Source organism: Solanum pennellii, chromosome 12, assembly GCF_001406875.1.
Source record: "Solanum pennellii chromosome 12, SPENNV200".
Classification (NCBI taxonomy): domain Eukaryota; kingdom Viridiplantae; phylum Streptophyta; class Magnoliopsida; order Solanales; family Solanaceae; genus Solanum; species Solanum pennellii.
Window position 1 is genome coordinate 63259320 of NC_028648.1, and position 7478 is coordinate 63266797.

The 7478-nt window shown below is 27.3% G+C and overlaps 1 pseudogene; it reads right to left on the minus strand.

Annotated features, from left to right (window-relative positions):
• Window positions 1–3703: 3703 nt before the first annotated feature.
• On the minus strand, window positions 3704–4515 carry LOC114075409 (annotated as a pseudogene).
• Between the last annotated feature and the right edge of the window lie 2963 nt (window positions 4516–7478).

The window sequence follows — 7478 nt, forward strand, 5'->3', positions numbered from 1 at the left end:
GAAGTTGAGGTTTCCTTTCGTAGTTCCTCATTAGAATTGCTTTTTTTTTTCTGTGAATTGAATTTTCGCACGAGGTACCGTTTAATTTTTGTTGTTTTTTATTTTTATGATTATATAATACTTGATTCCAATGTTATGAAGTTTGCTCAAAATTTAGGTGTGTTTAATTTTGACACAATAATGTTGAATTATTTCCTATTTGTTCTATTGTACATTATTTTTCATTTTGTACCATGTATTGTTATAAATTAAGTACCTCTTGTGTTCAATTCAAAATCAATTAAAAGTTTAAAAGAATTATTCTAATAGTTTATTTAGTCAATTTTATTAAAACTGTTTATTTTAGAAAAATTGAGAGTCGCAAANAAAGAAAAGAACGAACCCAAAAAAAACATAGACATAACAAGAAGAAAAGAAGAAAAAAGAAAGCAACACACACTAAAAAAAATCAACAAAAATAAAGGGGAGAAACACGAGCAACCAAAACAACCTTTCCATATTATTTCATTTTTCTTCAAAATTCACCAACACATTCACATCTTTTCATCCTTATTTATTATTTTTAAATCAACACAAATGCATATACCATCACAATCAACCAAACCAAAGTTTTATGGCTCTCTAATCGAGCTTCGGTCAATATTTTTTGGTATTAAACTTTACCTCACTCCTAATTTATTTATGGTATTTGATGTCTTTTCATGATTTAATTTTAGTAAGAGTTATCATGTAATTTTTATTGTTGTAATTTTTATTGTATATTTTTGTTTTCATGATTATATAATACTTTCTTTCAATGTTATGTAGTTTACTCAAATTTTATTTGTATTTAATTCAGATACAATAACAGTGAAATATTTCCTATTTATAATTCTATATACATTTATTTTTCATATTTGTTCCATATGTTGTTATCAATTAAGTACCTCTTATGTCCAAGCAAAATCAACTAAATATCTAGTAAAATTATTCTAATAGTTTGTTTAGTCAACTTTGTCTTATATTAAAAACATTATTATTTTGCTAGATTATGAAGAAATTACAATATGCGTATGTCTAATTTAGTTGTTAACTTTAAGTTAAAAAAATAATATGTGCAAGCTTATTTCTAACATTAAATTTAAGAGTAAATAAAAATAAAAAAGATTTTTGATTTTATTTGATATTTGTCTTATAACATTATATATGTTTTAGCCACGTTAAAAAATATTGGTTTAAATTAAAAATGTGTTTACACATCTTGCTTGAGTCATTAAAAAAGATCAAAAATTGCGGTGACGCACGTTGTCCATGAAATATGAATTTTTCTGAAATTTAATATAAGACTTATAGACAATCATTAGGTGAAATGCGAAGAAGACAATTATGTCTCTGAAGTCTAAACGTGAAGATCGAGAATGCAGTTATGCATCCGGTTTAAGACTAATAAAAATTCAACAATAAAAATATGAGTGAAACTGTAGCATATAAAAAATATCCTAAAAAAAACATTAAATGAAATATAAGTCAATAACAGTGACCGCACTAAAACCATGGGACTTGAGGGATACCTAATATCTTCCCATCGCTCAACAGAATTCTTTCCCGAATTTCTAATTCGCAGACCAAACAAATAGTCATTTCCTTTTGATTAGGGATCAAGCAAAAAGGTGACTTGAAACACTATATATAACTCAATTCCAAGTGACGACTCTGAAAAGATAAAAGAATCTCAAATCAATACCATTATTTAAATTGGAAAAACCCTACTGCCGAAGCTCGAAAAAGAGGTGTGACAATATGGATTAATTTGAAGGATCTATGTGACCACCTAAAACTTACGGTGTTACCAAAATCTAAATATGAGTGGATTAACCTTCGATTTCAAGATTTTAAAACTCTAACTAAGTATAATTCTGCTATTCATACAGTAAGCTCCATATTTATATAATGTGGAGATACTATCATTGATAATGACGTAGTTGAGAAAGTTTTTTTCATTTTCATGCTTCAAATATGTTATCACAACAACAATACCATGAAAAGGATTTTTAAAATATTCTGAATTAATTACATGCATAGCTAAGCAGAATAATACTTTATTAATGAAAAATCATGAAGTTCGTCCTACTTGTACTGCTCCATTCACTGAAGCAAATATTGCAGCAGCACATAATAAGTGTGAATCAAAACAAAATAATTATCCTGATCATGGATGTGAATGGTGACGTGATATAGAATGAAATAATTATCGGCATTATGGTAGAAACAATATTTGTCATCGATATGATATGAAAGCTCATTGGGCACGTTAATGTAGTACCACTGATCATTTTGTGAAACTTTATCAAGCCCCTCTCAAAATAAAAGATAATAATATGGTGATACCCTTGTCTTTTCAGATATATGAGGATGAAGCAACTACCACAAATAAATATGATAATATTGAGGCAAATCTTACATATAAAGATGATGACTTTGAAGCCTCTCAAATATTACTCACTTCAAAGATGAATTTTTTTATGAAAGTATTGATTGAAGAACTGATGATCTAAGCGAGGATAAATTTATAAGAATAATTATTGTTTTTCGATTATGTTTGCAATTATTTTATTCTTCCTAAATGCTTCTTTTGTTTTTGGTCGTACTAATTTCTACATTTCAGTACGATTGTAGAAAGTTATTGATTTTAATTTTACAATTTTATATTGTAATTTTATTTTTATGAAGAATATGAAAATTTTTCAATCATTAGTTAGATTCAAAGTCAAGTATGATGATATATGCCTTGTAGATAGTGTAACAACACACACTATTAGAAGAGACATTAGAACAATACTTAATAACGAAGACACTTCAAAATATAGGGCAAGAAATATTAGAACAATTAATAACTAAGAAACCTAAAATATATGAAAACAATATATATCTTTTCATTTTTTTAAAAATGACAAGAAATATTAGAACTATTAATAACTAAAGAACATAAAATATATGGTAAGTAGTATTTTTTCTTACTAATTTCTACATTTTAGTACGATTTCATAAAGTTGTTATTTTTTAACATTCTTATACTGTATTTTTTTATTTTTATGAAGACTATGGAAATTCCCCAGTCAACAAATATTAGAACAACTAATAACTAAGAATTCTTAAAATATATGACAAAAAATTTATATGTTATAATTTTTGTAAAAATAAATGGCAAGAGATATTAGAACTATTAATAACTAAAGAACATAAAATTTATGGTCAGTAGTATTAAGAAAAATAAAAAAACTAAGGAGTGCTAAAATATATGGCAAGAGAAATAGAAAATTTATATGATAAGAGTATTAGAAAACTTAATAATTAAGTAGTCCTAAAATATATAGTAAGAACTATTTAAGAAAATTAATAATTAAGTAGTTTTAAAATATATAACACAAAGTATTAATAAAATTAATACATAAATAGCCCTAAAATATATGGTATGAATTTTTAAAAATGCTTAATAATTAAGGAGTCCTAAAATAGATGATAAGAATTATTAGCAGAAGTAATACTTAAGAAATTAAGTAGTGTTGAAATATAGAGATAAATAAAATAAAAATAAATTTAAAAATCTAACATTTTGATAGAGTGATGGAGTTGTCAAAATATTTTTTAATTTCATAATTGGGAAGTAAAAAAGCAAATTTTGATTGAGAGGAGTTGTCAAAATGTTATTAATTTCATAATTGCGAAGTAAAAAAGCAACATCCATTTAGAAATGGTTGGTGACAAAATCCTATACTAGAACACGAAAAAAAACTCTAGAACATTGTATGCTAAAAGCATTTGCATGTAAAAAATCTCAAACTCTATACCAATGTATGTTAGAAGCATTTGCATTTGCATGTTAGAATTGCCGATAACTTCTTCTAATACCAATAGCAAAAAATCCTATGAGTGATTTCCGCATCTGCCGGTAAACTGTTCTCTCCTCCCCTGGTTTTCGTTTGCTTAAATAATTTTCTGGCTGCTTCACCACCTCACTATAATTTTTTGATTTTGCTTTCTTGTGAGTTTGTGAGAAAACAAAACTGCCCTCACTATTACTCTGTCGTAACAAATCTCGAATCCTCGGCCCAAATCCAGTTGATCTACTCTTGTTGCATTTTCTTGGTGATGACTGTCTTATCTTCGGCTTCCTCATACAGTAACTTTCGGCAGACATCGTCTCCTTCAATGATTCATTTTTTTCTATATACAATTTCTTCAACGAAATTAATTTATCAACATCATTCAAATCTGAATCGCTTCGAAACACATCCTGATTGAGAAGAGGAAAATTTGGTTGCTCAAATATAATCGGAGTGTCATAGATGAATTTCACAATTGAGTTATTTGAATTCTAAGAGACTAAAGAAAATATAAAAAATCTTCTTTTCCGCCGTCTAAGTTATTGTTCTCCTCCGCCTGAAATTCATCGAAGATTTTTGCAGCTATATCTGATACAAGTCCAAAATGGTTAGAACATAGGCACATATTTTCATCTTCTCCAACTTCTTTCATATTAGTTTTGAGTGAAATAGAATTGTTTGTTTTGGTACTAATCTACTGCTACTAGGTTCTACTTATAGGGGTTGGGCAAGTCTACTTTCCTTGATGGAAGAGCGCTGACAACATTAAATACGTGCTTCTAGAGCTTATGGAGTCTTAGAGATTGTTTGTATTAAATTAAAAGTTGATCAAATTTATTTTTGAATCATTTTTAAATTTTCAAGTTTTTAATAAATATAAAAAATAATTGAAATAAAATAAAAATAACTTAAAATAAGTTCAAAAGTTTTTTGCAAGGTAAATAATAAAAAATAATTTATGTATTTCAATTAATCAACAAATTTGATGTAATATGATTGGTATAAAGGAGTTCAAAAAATATATAGTAAGAGATAGATATATGACAAGAAATACTACACTAATTAATAGTTAAGTATCATTAAAAATATATGGCAAAAAATATTAGAATTCTAATTAATATTTAAGTAGCATTAAACATATATGACAAAAAATATAAGAATAATTAATAAACAAGGAGCCTTAAAATATATGACAAGAAATATTAAAAAAATTAATAACTAATAAATTTTAGTAGCTATGTACGCGCACGTACGCGTATGTTCGTGTGCGTGTGCATGTGTGTCTAAGATCCATTATCATAGAAAGCTCACATCTTCAAGGATGTGTTTTTCGTATAAAAGGGACAATACCCCTGCACACAAAAAATAGTAAAGAAGACTATTTTCTTACTTTGTTTTATTATTCCTATTATATGTTCTCTATATATTTCGCCACTTTCTCCCTTTCTTCTATTCTTCATTTTCTCCTTTTTTTTATTTAACAAATATATCATAACATATTGTCAGCATAAAACTCAATATTTCAGGCATAGTAAACACATTATTATCCTTATATATATAAGTGATCAAGAAAATGACTATCGCAACATGAATCAATTGTACCAAAAGTAAAGTAAATTGTACTAGAAATTGGGGCCCATTTTGTTCCTTCGTATTTTTTTCTCAATCTCGTGTATGAATTTAATTTCATCATCTTTCTTTTCTTTTTGTCACGTACTACATCTTTGTCTTTGTGACAGACATTTGATTTCCATTCAAAACACAATTTCATCTTTTCTACTTCTCTCAAGACTTCTCTCTTTTCTCTCACTATGTAATATGTTTTCTATGTAAAATTGATGTATTTCATCATTTTAAATTGGTCGGATAGCTCTTCATCATTTTTTTTGTACAAGTTAGACTTTTCCATTTTAATTAGTTGATTTTTACAAAAAATTTATGTGTATATATTTTCTACCATAGTAGAAATATGAGTTCATTTGGTTTCAACATGTCAGTTTTCTGTCAAATTTCAATTTATAGAGGGTAGTTTAGTCATTGCCATTAGTTGCCCCTATTGTCAATATTGCTCCACCTGCATTTTGTGCTACCGCATTATTAAATGTGGCTTTTATTCACCTCTTATCATTTTTGTTCTTCCTCTTTCTTGGCAATAGATTTTCAAGTGTCTCTCCTCATATTTGTTCTTCTGAAAGTGTTTCTGCAATTTTCTGATATTTTGTAATTTCTATTTTCTGTTGGCTTTCAATTCTCCTTCCTCCATTCCTCTTTTCTTCTTTCTACATTTGGACCAATTCCTATGGGAATCTGTTGTTTTAATAAGGAAAGGGGAGAAAGAAGATATTAGAATATTTTTTGTTCTTCTTTGCGAAATTTGATGAACAATTTTGGAAAATGAAGTGAACTAACTTGAATTTTTAAATCTATCTTTGCTTTTGATTGTTCATAAATATTTTTTCTCTATAACTTTTCATCTTCGAGCTTATTTTTTTCTTGATTATCTTAGAAGGGTTAGCTGTGTCCCGTTGGGAACCATGAAGCAACTTACTATGAGATAGAGGCAATGAAATGGAAATTGCAACGCACTATTCGGTCCATCCCTAATCTACTTTCCTCTTTCGAGACAAGAAGTCCTAATGCACAAGTCATCTATTAAGATAGTCAACACATACGTTCACAACTAGGGGCCCTGTTCAGTCCATGCCAATAAAAAATAAAAGGAGTTCGTTTTTGAGTACTAGAACATTTTATTTCATAAAAAACTCTTTCAAAATTTTAAATGGATATTTTGAACTATTCATAATTATAATTATAAAACTAAAAGGGTAATTTAAATAATTATTTTAGTTTGTGATTAAAAAAAATAATATTACAATTAGTATGAACCACTTTCACTATTTTTATATTAAGCAGATATAATAATTATTGTAGTATAAAAATCCATAGAAGAAAGAAAGACGAAGTAGGCGCTTGGTGTAAACAAAACGGCAACCTTCAGGTTAGAGTCGACGAGCTTTAATATTATGCTATGCATATTAAATGGTGATAGGAATGCATATTATTATATTGTAATGATGAATGCATGTAATTTCAACCAATGGTGAATAACTTAGTGCTATTTAGTTATGGCAGAATGTAATAAAATAATAATAAAAAGAAAGTTGAAAGACTAATGTGTTAACTAATAATAAGAAATCATCATATATAATTTATATAATACTAGTAGTGTATTGTTTTAATTGAGGAGTAATTATGTTATTGCAGCCATTCGGTTTTTGCATTACGCCACATAAGAATCAGTTACTGTTTAGGTTTCATGAAGTATTGCCACTGATTTCGTAATCAGCGGCTTCACAATTTCAATGTTTATCATTATTTTTTTTAGTTAATGCATTATAATTTAAGTTTGAATATATTGAGATAGTTAATTAAATATTAGAGTATGATATCATATATATATGAATTTCATTAGAGTCATATTGTTTGGAGTAGATAAAACTTAAATCTACATTTGAAGTTTAAGAAATAGGAGACTTTGACCTATTAATTGACCTCAAGAGTTGAAAATATTGGTTACAAATTTGAGTGGGTAATTGAGTTATGACTATATAGTAA